General features: G+C 32.3%; 1 long non-coding RNA gene across 1 annotated transcript; it reads left to right on the top strand.

Annotated features, from left to right (window-relative positions):
- The first annotated feature begins 12,723 nt into the window (after positions 1 to 12,723).
- On the top strand, positions 12,724 to 15,260 carry LOC128280905 (uncharacterized). Its single transcript, XR_008271102.1, has 3 exons — positions 12,724 to 12,810; positions 13,283 to 13,369; positions 14,991 to 15,260. It is a non-coding gene; the product is annotated as an uncharacterized LOC128280905 (long non-coding RNA).
- Positions 15,261 to 16,138: the final 878 nt, after the last annotated feature.

Genomic DNA, 16,138 nt, shown 5'->3' with positions numbered 1-16,138 from the left:
AACTTTGAAAAATCATCAAAAATTATAGAAATCTAATTATAGGATGAATAAAATATGAAATTAAATATTATTAAGTCTAGTTTCTTATAGAAGAAATTATGTAAAAATTGAATTTTAAATGATGAGATATGATGAATTTTGTGAGGCAAGGTTAGAATGATTTTGGGTTCCCCTATTCTGACTTTATAAAATCATAAAAAATTGGATAGAAATAATTATGGGATTAAATTTATATTTTTAGAATCTGAATGAGTTCATTTTCAATAGAAACAAATGGGAACATCATTCGAATTCTGTATGAGCAGATAATTAATTTTTAGTGAAGAAGGGCCAGAACTGTCAGACAGCAGAACAGGGGTAACTTTAAAGAATAAACTGTACTTATTTGCTAAACCAAAAATTCTGAAAATTTTATGGTAAGAATATATATAAGTCTAGTTTCAGGGAAAATTAGTAGATATTAATTTGGAGTTCTATAGCTCCAGATATAAATAATTTAGTGACTATGACGCATATAGACAGCTTGAATATTCATAAAAGTAAATAATAAAAATTATGGATAATGTTACTTACAAGTGTGTTATCTACATTAAGGATGTGGAATGGAGAGGAGGAGAAGGAAAAATATGTATGAATATTCATATAGCATGGCTAATTTGTATATTTTAGGCTCAAGGACTAAATTGAATAAAAGTAAAACTTTATGGGAAATTTTGTAAAAATGTCAGAAATGACCAAATTGCATGAAATGGATTATTTTATTATTTAAATTACAAAATTGAATGAAATTATTAATTTAGTTCAAGATCGGGGGAAAACATGTTTTAGGGATTAAATTAAAAAGTGTTGAAATTATGGAAAATTCTGATATTTTATAGAATTCATGAACTGTTATCAATACATATGAGAATAATAGCTGGAAATAATGATTAAATTGCAAGAATTTTATTTTCCTTGACCCTAAGGATGAAATCGTCATTAATTAAAAGTTTAGGGGCAAAATGGTAATTTTGCCTAGAGCATTAATTAAATGCAATAGAATAAGAAATGAATGAAAATGATAATCAAATTTGTTTATAAAGATCCGGACGACTCAAATATGAGACTTGATCGTAGAAAAGAAAAGATATCGGATTAATGAAATTATAAACAAAAACAAGCAATGAGGTAAGTTCGTGTAACTTGAATTATATTCTTAAATGCTTGAAATGTATGTTATTGATGGGAAAACAATTTGACTGTTCATTGTATGAAAATTGATGGAACATTGATATATTTGATAAAAAGGGGAAGAAATCCCGGTTGAATAAAAGAAAATTTCGATGGATCTCTGAGAAAGAATTGACAGTAAAAAGGATCTAGCCCGGACGAGTGATCCTATCCTGATATAGCCCTCCCGAAGAATACGTGTAAATGGATTTAGCCCGGACAGATAATCCAAATTAGGGTCTGAATTTAGCCTGGACTGGTAATTCAGATCCAAGCTCATTAGAGTAATTGTCGTTGCAGGGATTTAGCCTGGACTGGTAATCCCGACAATACTCTATGAGTTTATATTACTGTGGATTTAGCCTTGACCGGTAATCCCATTGTAAGGATGAGGTTCATGGAGTGTGCTCTCTGATATGAAATGTGTAAGACCATGGTTGAAAGATACCATGGCAACCTGGTATGAAATGTGTAAGACCATGGTTGAAAGATACCATGGCAACCTGATATGAAATGAATAAGACTATGGTTGAAAGATACCATGGCAACATGACGGGAAATGAATAAGACCATGGTTGAAAGATACCATGGCAGCGTGACATGAAATGAATAAGACCATGGTTGAAAGATACCATGGCAACATGACAGAAAATGAGTAAGACCATAGTTGAAAGACACTATGGCATCATGTCAAAGATAAATAAGACCGTGGATGGGAGACGCGAAGACATCTATTGAACAATTGATATTCAGGTAATATGTATTAGATGACGAATGGTTATATGAAATAGTTGTGTGAAATGTTTACAAGAAATGGTCATATGGAAATATATGTACAACATAGTTGTATGAAATAATTATGAAGATAGATAAACAAAATAAGAATAATTGTTAAGTTTGATATAAACTTTACCGGAATAAATATACATAAAATATATGGAAATGATGGTGCATGAAATATTGATATAATGAAATGATTGATATATACTTATGAAGAAACGGTAAGAGAATGATATGTTTCATGACATGTACAAATATGATTATCTTTGATATGTTAATATAAGGAAATTATGTAAGTAAAGACAATTATTAAACTCAAGTGTAACATGTCGAGAAAATAAGTATATAAATGTTGAATTTATATGAAATATATACAAGTATACTAACAATGATGTTGTTTGACACTTAAACAAGTGTTAAGCTATTGATTGAATGGTAACATGTTTAATTATAAGAAGTATTGAAATGGTAAGTATTTAGATGAAAATAAAATTTAAGATTTTGCGAAATTTTTTTTTATGATCCCGATTTAATTCTGGTTGGTTTTTAATGTATGTTTGGGGCTTCGAGGGCCCAATAGAGAGACGTTATGATTATTTTCAAAATGTGAATAATAAATGACCCAGAATTATCTGAAAATATTCATTAAACTCCGGTAATGCTTCGTACCTATTCCGGCAATGGATACGGGTAGGGTGTAATATCCTGATTTTGGGCCTAGTCGGAATAGTGGTTTCGTGACCATAAAATCCGAGATAGAAATAATTATTTTATGATTATTTTGAGGTCTATGATATGATTTCATGATTGTGTGAAAATTTCGTGAAGAAATTTTATGCATAAAGTGCTTAAATTGAAATTAGGGACTAAATCGAATAATTTGTAAAACTTGCATTCTAGAAGTTTCTAGTATGAAATTGTTTTGAAATATTAATTAGGAGGTCTTAAATAGAAATTTTACCAATTTCTAAGTCTATGGACATATGGATGGAATTTTTGGAAAGTTTAGTAGTAAGGGCATTTTGGTCATTTAGGGGTAAAATGAATTAAAATACAAAATTAAAAGCCAATTTTGCTCATCTTCAACCCCATGGCCGAATATAGCAAGGAGAAACCATGGATAGGGTTTTTCAAGCTTCCAAGCTCGATTGTAAGTCAGTTCTAGCCTCGTTTTTAATGATTTTTACGGTTTTGGAGTCCCGGTAGCTCGATTTAGCTTATGCTAGCAATAATTTAACCTAGGGTTTATATTTGGAAAAATACCCATAGGTGAAATTTGTGTATTTTGGTGTTTTATGATAGAATATAAGGTTTTAAATTATGTTAGACAACTTGTGCTACTCGGTTCTAAGCGAAAACTAGCAAAAGGGCTTAATCGGTAAAAATACCTAATAGTCATAAGTACATGTTAGAGTGAGAATTTGATGTTACCATAGAAGGGAAAAATGATCAGCATGTCATAAAGCATAAGAAAATAGGCTGAAGTTTAATTTACGAGCTTTGGGGTAAAAGTGTAAATATGCAAAAGTTTAGGGGCAAAACTGTAATTTTGCAAAAATATGATTTTGGGTCAATTTGTATAATGTGAGTCCTAATTAGACTATATTTTAAATGATAGAGCAAGGAAAACTAAAATTCGGGCTAAAATAGGGAAAATACCAAGTTGTGGACGAAATGGTAAAAGTAGCCATTTTCTCATATGAGGTAAGTTCATATGTAAATGTTGGTAACATAGTTATTATTTTAAATATTTTTATGTTATTTAAATGATATGATAATTATTATGAAATATTATACTGTGATAATTGTTTGTTAATATGTCAAATTATGTGATTTACTTGGAAAATGTGAAATACTACTAAGTATCGGTAACGGCATTCCGTAGAAGATGGTTGAGACACATGATTGGGAAAAAGGTCCCGTTGAACCTTAGGAATGGATTAGGATACAAGTGACATGTCACTAGGATGTTTGGGCATCCGAACTCGTTGAGTTGAGTCCGAGTTCACTTATAAATGCGAATGTCCGAACTCGTTGAGTTGAGTCCGAGTTCGAGAGATGTAACTAGGCATCCGAGCTCGTTGAGTTGAGTCCAAGTTCACTTATGGATGCAAACGCCGGACTCGTTGAGTTGAGTCCGAGTTCACTTATGGGCGGGTTACATGGTAGCTTGGCTACATATGTAGCACTTATGTGCAAACTTTCCATGTATCCGAATTATATTCCGATGTGCTCAACGGGTAAAATTCTACTCAAGTGGAGGAATACTCGAGATCAAAGGGACGTATTGGGAAGTGTTGTGAAATGAATACTTTGAACAGGTATGTACTTAACCCTCGTGTTGAAAACTCGATTTAATAACAATATGGTAAGATGATAAATGAAAATGTGATATGAATGTCTCGGTGATGATTATGCAAATGATGTTTTATGTTTGCGTATATAGTTGTGTTACTTGCTGTTTGCATGTGAGCTTACTAAGCATTTATGCTTACTCCCTCCTTTTCATTCCTTGTAGTGTGGACAAGCCAGCTCGGAAATCGGGAACGGTCGGAGGCACACTCACACTATCCGTATACCATATTGTATATTTTGAGTATGGCATGTATAGCATTATAATCATTTTGTATATATGGTCTTATGATATGGTTATTGAGTGGTATGGAAATGCTTGGTAATGATTAGCCATTGGAATGGCTAATCATGATCATATTTGGTGTTATGTATGCTAAATTGCTAGCTAATTCATGGAAACCATGAAATAGGTAAAATTTACCATAAAATAGATTCAGACAGCAACAGTGATGTGAGTTTGAAAAATCATTAAAAATAGTAGAGATACAATTAGATGATGAATAAAATATTGAATTGAAGAATTATGAGTCTATTTTCATATGGATGGAACAAAACAGGTATATGAGTTATATTTTATGAGATGTTTAAATTTTTGTAAAACAGGTTTAGAGCAATTTCTGGATCCCCTGTTATGACTTTAGAAATTCACCATAAATTTTTAAAAGATAATTAGAAGTCATGATTTATATGTACAGATTCCTTATTGAGTCTAGTTTTATTAGAAACAAACAGCATAGTCATTGAAACTCTGTACAGGGAGATATCTGATTCGTAATACACAGAGGTCAGAGCAGTCAAACTCTAAAACAAGGGAGAATTTAACTAATAAATTGTACTAATTTGCTTGACCAAAAATTCTATAAAAAAATTAGTAAATATATATATGAGTCTAGTTTCATGGAAAATTTACATAATTTGATTTCGAGTTTCGTAACTCAAGATATGAATTTTTAAGCGACTATGATGCAGATTGTTAGCTTGACTGAAAATTTTAAAAATAAATTGTTTGAGCTGTTAAGTAATGAATTAAGTCTGTTAACACCTCGTGTTTGACTCCGGCGACGGTCTCTGGTACGGGGCGTTACATTTGGTGGTATCAGAGCAGGTTTAGTCGATTCTCGAACTAACCTAGCGTGTGTAAAAGTTTAGTTATACATGCCACTGATCTGTGATAGTGTGATGTCTTCCGACGCGTATGAGTACAGTACTGTCTTATTTAGACAGGGTACTCTCCAACCGAGCTGCGCCGACCATGTTCAATGTTATGTGAAAGTATTTGAGTAAAATTATGATTATGATAAGTCTCGGTTTAGAAAAGTATGAATAAAAGTTTATGATACATATGTGATAAATATCCATACTTGCTTAATGCTCATATGATGTAGTGTATATGGCTTACTTGATAAGATGAACGGAATAAATAGAAAGTAGTAGAGGTATGAATAAAAGCCATAATATTATGATATGAATGAAAATGTCATTGTCTTGATTTGGACGTCGAATGTTAATGCTAATGATATATAATTTTTATGAGATAAAGGATTATAATGAAATGAACTTATCTATGTTAAATTGTTGGACTGAATTATATGATTGTAATGATATGTACATGATGATGCACGAAATGAAAGTTGTGATTGTGATGCAAATATCTATGTTTGTTTGGTCTTATATGATGTCATGAGCATGAATTAATTTAATTAAATGAATGGATAAGTAAAGCTATCTAGAAAACATAGAATGTATGCATAAGTATATTGTCTAAATGGGACAATAGGAAAATTTGTGTAAGCCAACATGAATGTTGCATTGCCTGAATGAATGACATGATTTTGATGATGTTGCTATGATGATGGAAGTTGTGTCATATGTGTATGTATAAGAAAGTCGAGTCAGAGGTCCTACAACCCCTCCCCCTTACCGAAGTGGTACTTATAATGGAATTTCATGAGATTTGTATTGAATAAGTTTCCGGTTGAGAACCCAAAGAGTTTAGTGATAGAATAATTATAAGTATGATCAGAGATTGAAAATGAGCTGATAAGTAAAGTCGAGCCGATGAAGTATCGATTGATATAAAGATTATTGGAATTATGCATCGTCCCGATTAGAGAAGGAATTCTCTTTAGTAAATCGAATTACTCGGTGCAAGGTCAAGAAAAGTGTAAATCGAAATTTATTCAGAATCGGCATTCTTTAGTGAATGGTTTAATATGAAATTTGTGACGCAGAACTAGTTGGGAAATGATATTTGAAATGTGAATTATCTCGAGTGTGACGATTATGACCGGACAGATTTAGCGTCTCTTTTGAGATGTTCTATGTGTTCACCCGTTCGTAAATATTTCTATGGCTATTGATTTTCAAGAAATTCTTGTTATATGGGAATGTCTTCTAATTCGGTGTTGGATGAAAGCATTGGTAGTCCGATTGGTTAATAATTTATATTGCTCTATTTCATCGGGTATTCTATTTCATTTCTTCTGATAAGAATTGATGAGAGAATACATATGATATTATAATTTTGTTTCTTCTACTTGATGCTTCATCTGATATATATGTATGGGAAGATATATTGATCTTGTTATATTTGATTTCATGGGATTAAATGATGTTTTCTTTTGGACTTTCTTTCTTTGAAGAATTATCGGGTATTCTCATTTTCTCTATGAATTTGGTTTTCGATTCTCGGCATAGTATCGTATCTTGGGTTTCTTTATCCTAGATCTCTTTATTCTGGATTTCTTTATTCTGGGTTTCTCTATCTTGGATTTCTTTAGTCGGTTTTCTTGTTATCTTTGTTCCATAATTTGTCAATTATGAATCATGTTCGAAGTACGTTCTTCAACTCGTGATAATCATGTCAAATATGACTATACTTCTAATTTGATCTTGGTAATGTGGTGATTTTAGTATTGAGATTTTTTCTAATTTCTATATAAGGATTTGACATCAGTAAAGGCATAGGTGATAAAAGCGCGAGTTTCAGTCGGTATGGTGAATTATTTATTTGAAAGATTTCATGTGACAATTATGTCAGGATTATTTTTTTTAAGTCTGATAATATAATTTCATTTTTGTATGGATAAAAGAGTAAATAGTCTAAACGAGAAGTGTATATTTATTAGAAAGAGTTGGATATTAGTTAAAATCACTACGAATGATAAGGTTTTCGTCTTGTGAAAGCTGAAAAGTTTATTACATGTTGACAAAGTTTGGATAGATGAGAATATTGGTAACCGAAGCGTCTGAACTAGACTAGTCTACATTGAGTAAAGACTTCCTGACTTTCAGTAATGTACCGTTGTATGAATTGTGATATGTTTCAAGACAGTGAGGTAATGTGATAGTTTAGAGCTTTCGATGTTACATAAAATCGGAGTTGTTAAAGGGGTTAAAGCCGAACATTGGAATCTATCAAAATTATCCTTGTCAGTGTTGATATTGGGATGGAAATGAGAAGGATTATTCTTGAGGCCATATCAGAAATATTTCCATGGCGGAAAGAGGAAAATGTGATGTATCCTATTGTTAAATGTTTGGCGAGATCTATAAATCATATATGTATTGAATGAATTCTTACTCATCAGATTGAATGAATTCTTACTCATCAGATTCATGGAATCTCAGGTCTCTTTGATTGTTGGATTTCTTGGAATTTCGGTCTCCATTAAATCAAGTTGAGATCCGGTTTTATGTCATGATATCATGGGAAGCGAGAAGGGTTGAAAATTTAAGAACAGTTGAGAGTTGAGACCGTAAGCTTTCAGATCATATGAGAAATTAAAGAGATGTATTGGAGGTACAACCTAAGTGAAAGTTCTTGACACCGAATATGAGATTAAAAGTGAAGACCACTTTTTGGTAAGATTTTCGGGACGAAAATCCCTAAAGGGGAGAGTTGTAATATCCCGATTTTGGGCCTAGTCGGAATAGTGGTTTCGTGACCACAAAATCCGAGATTGAAATAATTATTTTATGATTATTTTGAGGTCGGTGATATGATTGCATGATTGTGTGAAAATTTCGTGAAGAAATTTTATGCATAAAGTGCTTAAATTGAAATTAGGGACTAAATCGAATAATTTGTAAAACTTGCATTCTAGAAGTTTTTAGTATGAAATTGTTTTGAAATATTAATTAGGAGGTCTTACATAGAAATTTTACCAATTTCTAAGTCTATGGACAAAAATTGGACAATTATGGAATTTTTAGAAAGTTTAGTAGTAAGGGTATTTTGGTTATTTAGGGGTAAAATGAATTAAAATACAAAATTAAAAGCCAATTTTACTCATCTTCAACCCCATGGTCGAATATAGCAAGGAGAAACCATGGATAGGGTTTTTCAAGCTTCCAAGCTCGATTGTAAGTCCGTTCTAGCCTCGTTTTTAATGATTTTTACGGTTTTGGAGTCCCGGTAGCTCGATTTAGCTTATGCTAGCAATAATTTAACCTAGGGTTTATATTTGGAAAAATACCCATAGGTGAAATTTGTGTATTTTGGTGTTTTATGATAGAATATGAGGTTTTAAATTATGTTAGACAACTTGTGCTATTCGGTTCTAAGCGAAAACTAGCAAAAGGGCTTAATCGGTAAAAATACCTAATAGTCATAAGTACATGTTAGAGTGAGAATTTGATGTTACCATAGAATGGAAAAATGATCAGCATGTCATAAAACATAAGAAATAGGCTAAAGTTTAATTTACGAGCTTTGGGGCAAAAGTGTAAATATGCAAAAGTTAGGAGCAAAACTGTAATTTTGCCAAAATATGATTTTGGGTCAATTTGTATAATGTGAGTCTTAATTAGACTATATTTTAAATGATAGAGTAAGGAAAACTAAAATTCGGGCTAAAATGGGGAAAATACCAAGTTGTGGACGAAATGGTAAAAGTAGCCGTTTTCACATACGAGGTAAGTTCATATGTAAATGTTGGTAACATAGTTATTATTTTAAATGTTTTTATGTTATTTAAATGATATGATAATTATCATGAAATATTATACTGTGATAATTGTTTATTAATATGTCAAATTATGTGATATACTTGGAAAATGTGAAATACTACTGAGTATCGATAACGGCATTCCGTAGAAGATGGTTGAGACACATGATTGGGAAAAAGGTCCCGTTGAACCTTAGGAATGGATTAGGATACAAGTGCCATGTCACTAGGATGTTTGGGCATCCGAATTCGTTGAGTTGAGTCCGAGTTCACTTATGGATGCGAATGTCCAAACTCGTTGAGTTGAGTCCGAGTTCGAGAGATGTAACTAGGCATTCGAGCTCGTTGAGTTGAGTCCAAGTTCACTTATGGATGCGAATGCCCGTGCTCGTTGATTTGAGTCCGAGTTCACTTATGGGCGGGTTACATGGTAGCTTGGCTACATATGTAGCACTTATGTGCAAACTTTCCATGTATCCGAATTATATTCCGATGTGTTCAACGGGTAAAATTCTACTCAAGCGGAGGAATACTCGAGATGAAAGGGACATATTGGGAAGTGTTTTGAAATGAATACTTTGAACAAGTATGTACTTAACCCTCACGTTGAAAACTCGATATAATAACAATATGGTAAGATGATAAATGAAAATGTGATATGAATGTCTCGGTGATGATTATGCAAATGATGTTTTATGTTTGCGTATATAGTTGTGTTACTTGCTATTTGCATGTGAGCTTACTAAGCATTTATGCTTACTCCCTCCTTTTCATTCCTTGTAGTGTGGACAAGCCAGCTCGGAAATTGGGAACAGTCGGAGGCACACTCACACTATCCGTATACCATCTTGTATATTTTGAGTATGTCATGTATAGCATTATAATCATTTTGTATATATGGTCTTATGATATGGTTATTGAGTGGTATGGAAATGCTTGGTAATGATTAGCCATTCCAATGGCTAATCATGATCATATTTGGTGTTATGTATGCTAAATTGCTAGCTAATTCATGGAAACCATGAAATAGGTAAAATTTACCATAAAATAGATTCAGATAGCAACAGTGATGTGAGTTTGAAAAATCATTAAAAATAGTAGAGATACAATTAGATGATGAATAAAATATGGAATTGAATAATTATGAGTCTATTTTCATATGGATGGAACGAAACAGGTATATGAGTTATATTTTATGAGATGTTTAAATTTTTGTAAAACAGGTCCAGAATGATTTCTGGATCCCCTGTTCTGACTTTGGAAATTCACCATAAATTGTTAAAATATAATTAGAAGTCATGATTTATATGTACAGATTCTTATTTGAGTCTAGTTTTATTAGAAACAAACGGTATAGTCATTGAAACTCTGTACAGGGAGATATCTGATTCGTAATACACAGAGGTCAGAGCAGTCAAACTCTGAAACAGGGGAGACTTTAACTAATAAACTGTACTAATTTGCTTGACCAAAAATTCTATAAAAAAATTAGTAAATATATACATGAGTCTAGTTTAGGGGAAAATTTACGGAATTAGATTTCGATTTACAGAATTGGATTTCGAGTTTCGTAACTCGAAATATGAATTTTTAAGCGACTATGACGCAGATTGTTAGCTTGACTGAAAATTTTAAAAATAAATTGTTTGAGCTGTTTAAGTAATGAATTAAGTCTGTTAACACCTCGTGTTCGACTCCAACGACGGTCTCTGGTGTGGAGCGTTACATAGGGGGTGTTACATTTAGTGGTATCAGAGCTACGGTTTAGTCGGTTCTCGGACCAAACGTAGTATGTGTGAAGTCTAAAAACACATGTCATTATAATATGTGATAGTGTGATATCTCTCGACTCTGATGAGACTTGTTTTATTTATAGAAAGAGATGTTTTTCAACCAAGCTAATTCCGATAATGTTAAAGCGATACTCAAGTATATGAGTAGAAAGTTGATTATGATGAATCGGTATAAAAAAAATGGTATGAATAAATGTTTTATAATACATGTCGATGATGAATATTATGTTATATGTATTATTAAAAGCAAATTATATTACTACATGAAATATTGTGTTGATGACTAAATTACAAAATATATAAAAGTAATATATGAAGTACATGATAAGGATTATTAGAGAATTATGAATGAATAGTGAATTTTGAAATATATTAAATGTATTGAAGATACGAAGATATAAGTATATGAATTATTGGTACAATGATTAAATTGTAAAGCATGTAAAAGAATTATGAGAAAGGTGTAAAAGTGATATGCGTGCATGAAATAATTTGCCCAAGTAGACAAGATTAGAACTACTAGGATATTAAGGGACCTTAGCATGCTCTCTGATTATTAGCACATTCAGCACATTCGTACTTTCTGTATAGCACTTCAGTGATCTTTGTTTAATAGTGCATAATAATGCACCTCTATATAAGTCCCGTATATCCGAAGTGTTCTATCTAGTCTACTAGGCCTCTACTAAGTAAAAAGTAAACAATTTTCGTTACGAGGTAAAAGATTATCTCTAAGTAAAAATGTTAGTTATGATGAAGCAGAACTCGTAAAAGTACGAATAAATGTTTTATAGTACTTGAGAATGATAAATGTTATATGAGTAAATATATGACAATTAAATTATGAGACTTTACGATCTATACCCCTTTACTAGTACAGTTATATGCAATGAAATTCATGAGATTTATATTGATTAAGTTCAGAAGTGGAAAGTGAAAAGTTCAATGGTTGAACAATTGATAATACAGTCAGAAGTGAGAATGAGTTAATAGGTAAAGATGAGTGTTGAATAGAGACATCAAAATTTTTCTGAAAATTAGCTGGGATATACAGTACCATTGTTAAATAAATAAATTATTTATAGGAAAATCGATTTGTCCAAATATGGTATTTACAAAATGGTTAACTGAAAATTCCTTCCAAATTAGTTTCTTGAGTGAACTAAATGATGTGAAATTATTGATGACTATACTAGTCAATAGATTGGTAAATAAATTAAAAAAATAAAATATTTGAATATAGCTGTTATAAATATGTAACAACCCGATTTTGGGCCTAGTCGGAACAGTAGTTTCGGGACCACTATTCCGAGGCCAGAGAAAATTATTTTAGTATTATTTTATGTGTTATAATATAATTTTATAAGTGCATGTAAATTTTGGTAAGTTAATTTTAGCAATTTCTAGTCCAATTTCGAAAAAGGACTAAATCGCGTAAAAGGTAAAAGTTGTGTTTTAATACCTAAAGATGTTAAATTGCCTTGTATCTTAAATTGGGGGTATTTAAAGTGAAATTAGGCCATTGAAAGTGTGATGGCCGGCCATGGGAGACAAAATTGTTGAAAAGTCAAAATTAGGTGAAATTTGGTCACCAATTTTGACTAGTTTTATTATTAACAAATCAAAAAGAAAAAGCTATCATTTTTCTCTTCTCCTTCACCGAAATATGCAGCAAAGAAAGGGATTTGAAGCTGGAAAATTTCAGCAACATATTTCCCTTGCTTGTAAGTGATTTTAATGTCTTTGCTTGATGATTTTTACTTTTTTGGAACCCTTAAAGCATGAGCTTTCATAAGAGAGGACTATTTTGCAAAATGATGAAGAGTGTAGGGTTTTTCCATGAGAGTAAATGTGTTGTTTGCTGTGTTTTTATGGAAGATTATGAGTCCTAGTTGTCTAATAAACAACTTTTGTGAAAGAAATTGCATGAAAACACCTTAAAAAGGGCTAGATTGCTAAGTTGTAAAATGAGTTGTAAATGTGTGAAATAGTTGAAATTATGAGTTGCTATAGTTATGAAAATGGTTCATCTAGACTCAAGGAGTAAAGAAATGTGATAAAAATTATTTTACGAGCCTAGGGGTAATTTGGTAATTTTGGCAAAATATAGGGGCAAAATTGTAAAAATTGCCCAAGTGTGTCAATGGACTAATTTGATCAGTACATTGTTTTAATAAGTTGAATGTGATATTTTAGATGATGAAAATCAAGATTTGGACCTAGAACGGAAAGAAATCGATTAAGGGATAATTACGTCTTTTTTTTCACCTTTGTGGTATCGAGGTAAGTTCATGTGTAAATAATGTAGCATAATTGTTATTTTTAAGTTATTGATGTTAAATATATGATATGCTGATTTTTATCATGAAATATATGCTTTGTGGTTATTTTGAATAAAATGCAAGTTATGTGTATTATCATTAAATATAAAGTGCTACCGAGTATTGGTTTCGGTATTTTACTAAGATGGCGGGGATATGTGTTCGAGAAAATCCCGTTTGAACCTTAGGAATAGATTAGGATACAAGTGACATGTCACTAGGATGGTTGAGCATCCGAACTCGTTGAGTTGAGTCCGAGTTCACTTATGGATGCGAATGTTCGAACTCGTTGAGTTGAGTCCGAGTTCGTGAGATGTAACTAGGCATTCGAGCTCGTTGAGTTGAGTCCGAGTTCACTTATGGATGCGAACGCCCGAGCTCGTTGAGTTGTGTCCGAGTTCACTTATGGGCGGGTTACATGGTAGCTTGGCTACATATGTGGCACTTATGTGCAAACTTTCCATGTATCCGAATTATATTCCGATGTGTTCAACGGGTAAAATTCTACTCAAATGGAGGAATACTCGAGATGAAAGGGACGTATTGGTAAATGTTGTGAAATGGATACTTTGAACAGGTATGTACTTAACCCTCGGGTTGAAAACTCGACATAACAACAATATGGTAAGGTGGTAAATGAAAATGTCATATGAATGTCTCGGTGATGATTATACAAACGATGTTGTATTAATTTTGTGAACAATGATCATGAATGAGTAATTTAGCCTTGACAGATTTGAGTTACTGCAGTAGTGTAACTTTGAAAATACACTAAAAATAGTGGAAAATGAGTTAGAGGCAGAATAAAATATAGGATTAAAGCTTAATGAGTCTATTTTCACATGAAAGAAACAGGGGAAGAAAAAGAATTCCATATTGTGTGATATTTGAATTCTTGTGAAACAGGGTCTGAATGAATTCGAGATCCTCTGTTCTGACTTTAGAAATTCACAAAAAATTGTAAAAAAATTATTAAGAGTCATACCTTACATTCATGGATTCCTTATTGAGTCTATTTTTAGGGTAAATAAACGGTATGGTCGTTGGAATTTTGTACAGGGATAAATTCGGTTTGTAGTACACAGGGGTCAGAGTGGTCATACCCTGAAATAGGGGAGACTTTAACTAATAAACTGTACTAATTGGCACAACCAAAAATTCTAGAAAAAAATTAGTAAGTATAAATATGAGTCTAGTTTCAAGAGAAATAGACTAGAACATTATTCGAGTCTTGTACTATGAGATAATTGAACTTTAGTACAGAAGGGTCGGAACTGTCAGACAGTGAATAAAGGGTAACTTTGAGGAATAAACTGTACTATTTTTCTTAACCAAAAAATTCTGGAAATTTTATGGAAGAAATGAAAATAAGTCTAGTTTTAGGGAAAATTAACGGAACTTAATTCGGAATTTCTTAGCTCCAGATATAAATAATTTAGTGACCGTTGCTCAGAAAGACAGCTTGTTGTGAACTTGAGAATATGTTGTAAACATTGATAAAACAAGTTAATGAGTTGCATATTGTTTTCATATGAACTTACTAAGCGAAAGCTTACCCCCCTCTTCTTTCCCATGTTTTCTAGAGTTTCCAGGTTAGCTGGGGTTGGAGGCCGTCAGAGATATTATCACACTGTCAAGCTAACGCTATTGGTGTAGCGATTTCAAGTACTTTGAGCCTATGGCATGTATAGGAGTTTAAATATTAGAGTATGTGATATGGCTTTAACCATATGTGTTGGCCTATTTTGATTATGGGGTTGTAAATCTATTTTAATTATGCATGCATGTGCTATGGTATTATGTGATGAGTTTATAATGATTATAGTATGAATGTGGTAAAGATGTGAGTAAAATCTATGATATCTATTGCATGTGAAATTGCCATAATCATGACATGTTAGGAATGTTTAAGTACCTAATTTTGCCATGTTGTATGTTATTGTATAAGTATGCGTGTACCTATTGTGAGTGTGACAAAATGGCTTGGAAAATAGCCTTGTATTTGTCCAGGTTTTTGGACACGGGTTTGGGACACGGGCGTGTCCCTAGCACACGGGCGTGTGCTCTATACCCACACGGGCATATGAAGCCTTGATGCAAGAAATTTTTTAAGTTTTTCATGAGTTCTCGGTTGGGTCCCGAACCACTCCGGATGTATGTTTTGGGCCTCGTAAGCCCGTATATAAGACAGATTGTATATGAAAATAAAAGTTTTTAATTATTTGAGATTTCATGGCCCTGTTTAGTATGGAAGTGTTAGTAAAAGTCAGGTAGCACCTCGAACCCCGTCCCGGCGTCAGATGCGGGCGAGGGGTGTTACAAAATAGGTATATTACAATAAAAAAAATTTTGGGGATTTTTATACGGGTATTTTATATGTACTGATATTTTCAAAGGTATATACAACTGTTCATGTTTGGATGCTATAATCAATATATGGAAAGGTTAGATAAATATGCTAATAGACAGAAATTATTACAAGTCTGATTGATTCACAAGTGGTACTACTCTATCTTTCTTTGGTTTTCCAAGCCAATATATGTGATAAAACACTTGATAAAAAGATTCATATGATATTATCTTCTATTTCTGTTGGTAAAAGCTCTGAGAGGCAAATGTGAAATATTGAATTGAAAATAAAATGTAAAATGAAAGGATAGAGAATGGATATAAATGATAAACTAGGTAAATATGTGCAAAAAGAAACTATAAAATTATAGAGATAATGAAA

Source organism: Gossypium arboreum, chromosome 9 (assembly GCF_025698485.1).
Source record: "Gossypium arboreum isolate Shixiya-1 chromosome 9, ASM2569848v2, whole genome shotgun sequence".
NCBI lineage: Eukaryota > Viridiplantae > Streptophyta > Magnoliopsida > Malvales > Malvaceae > Gossypium > Gossypium arboreum.
This window is presented reverse-complemented; position numbering and strand designations above follow the sequence as displayed.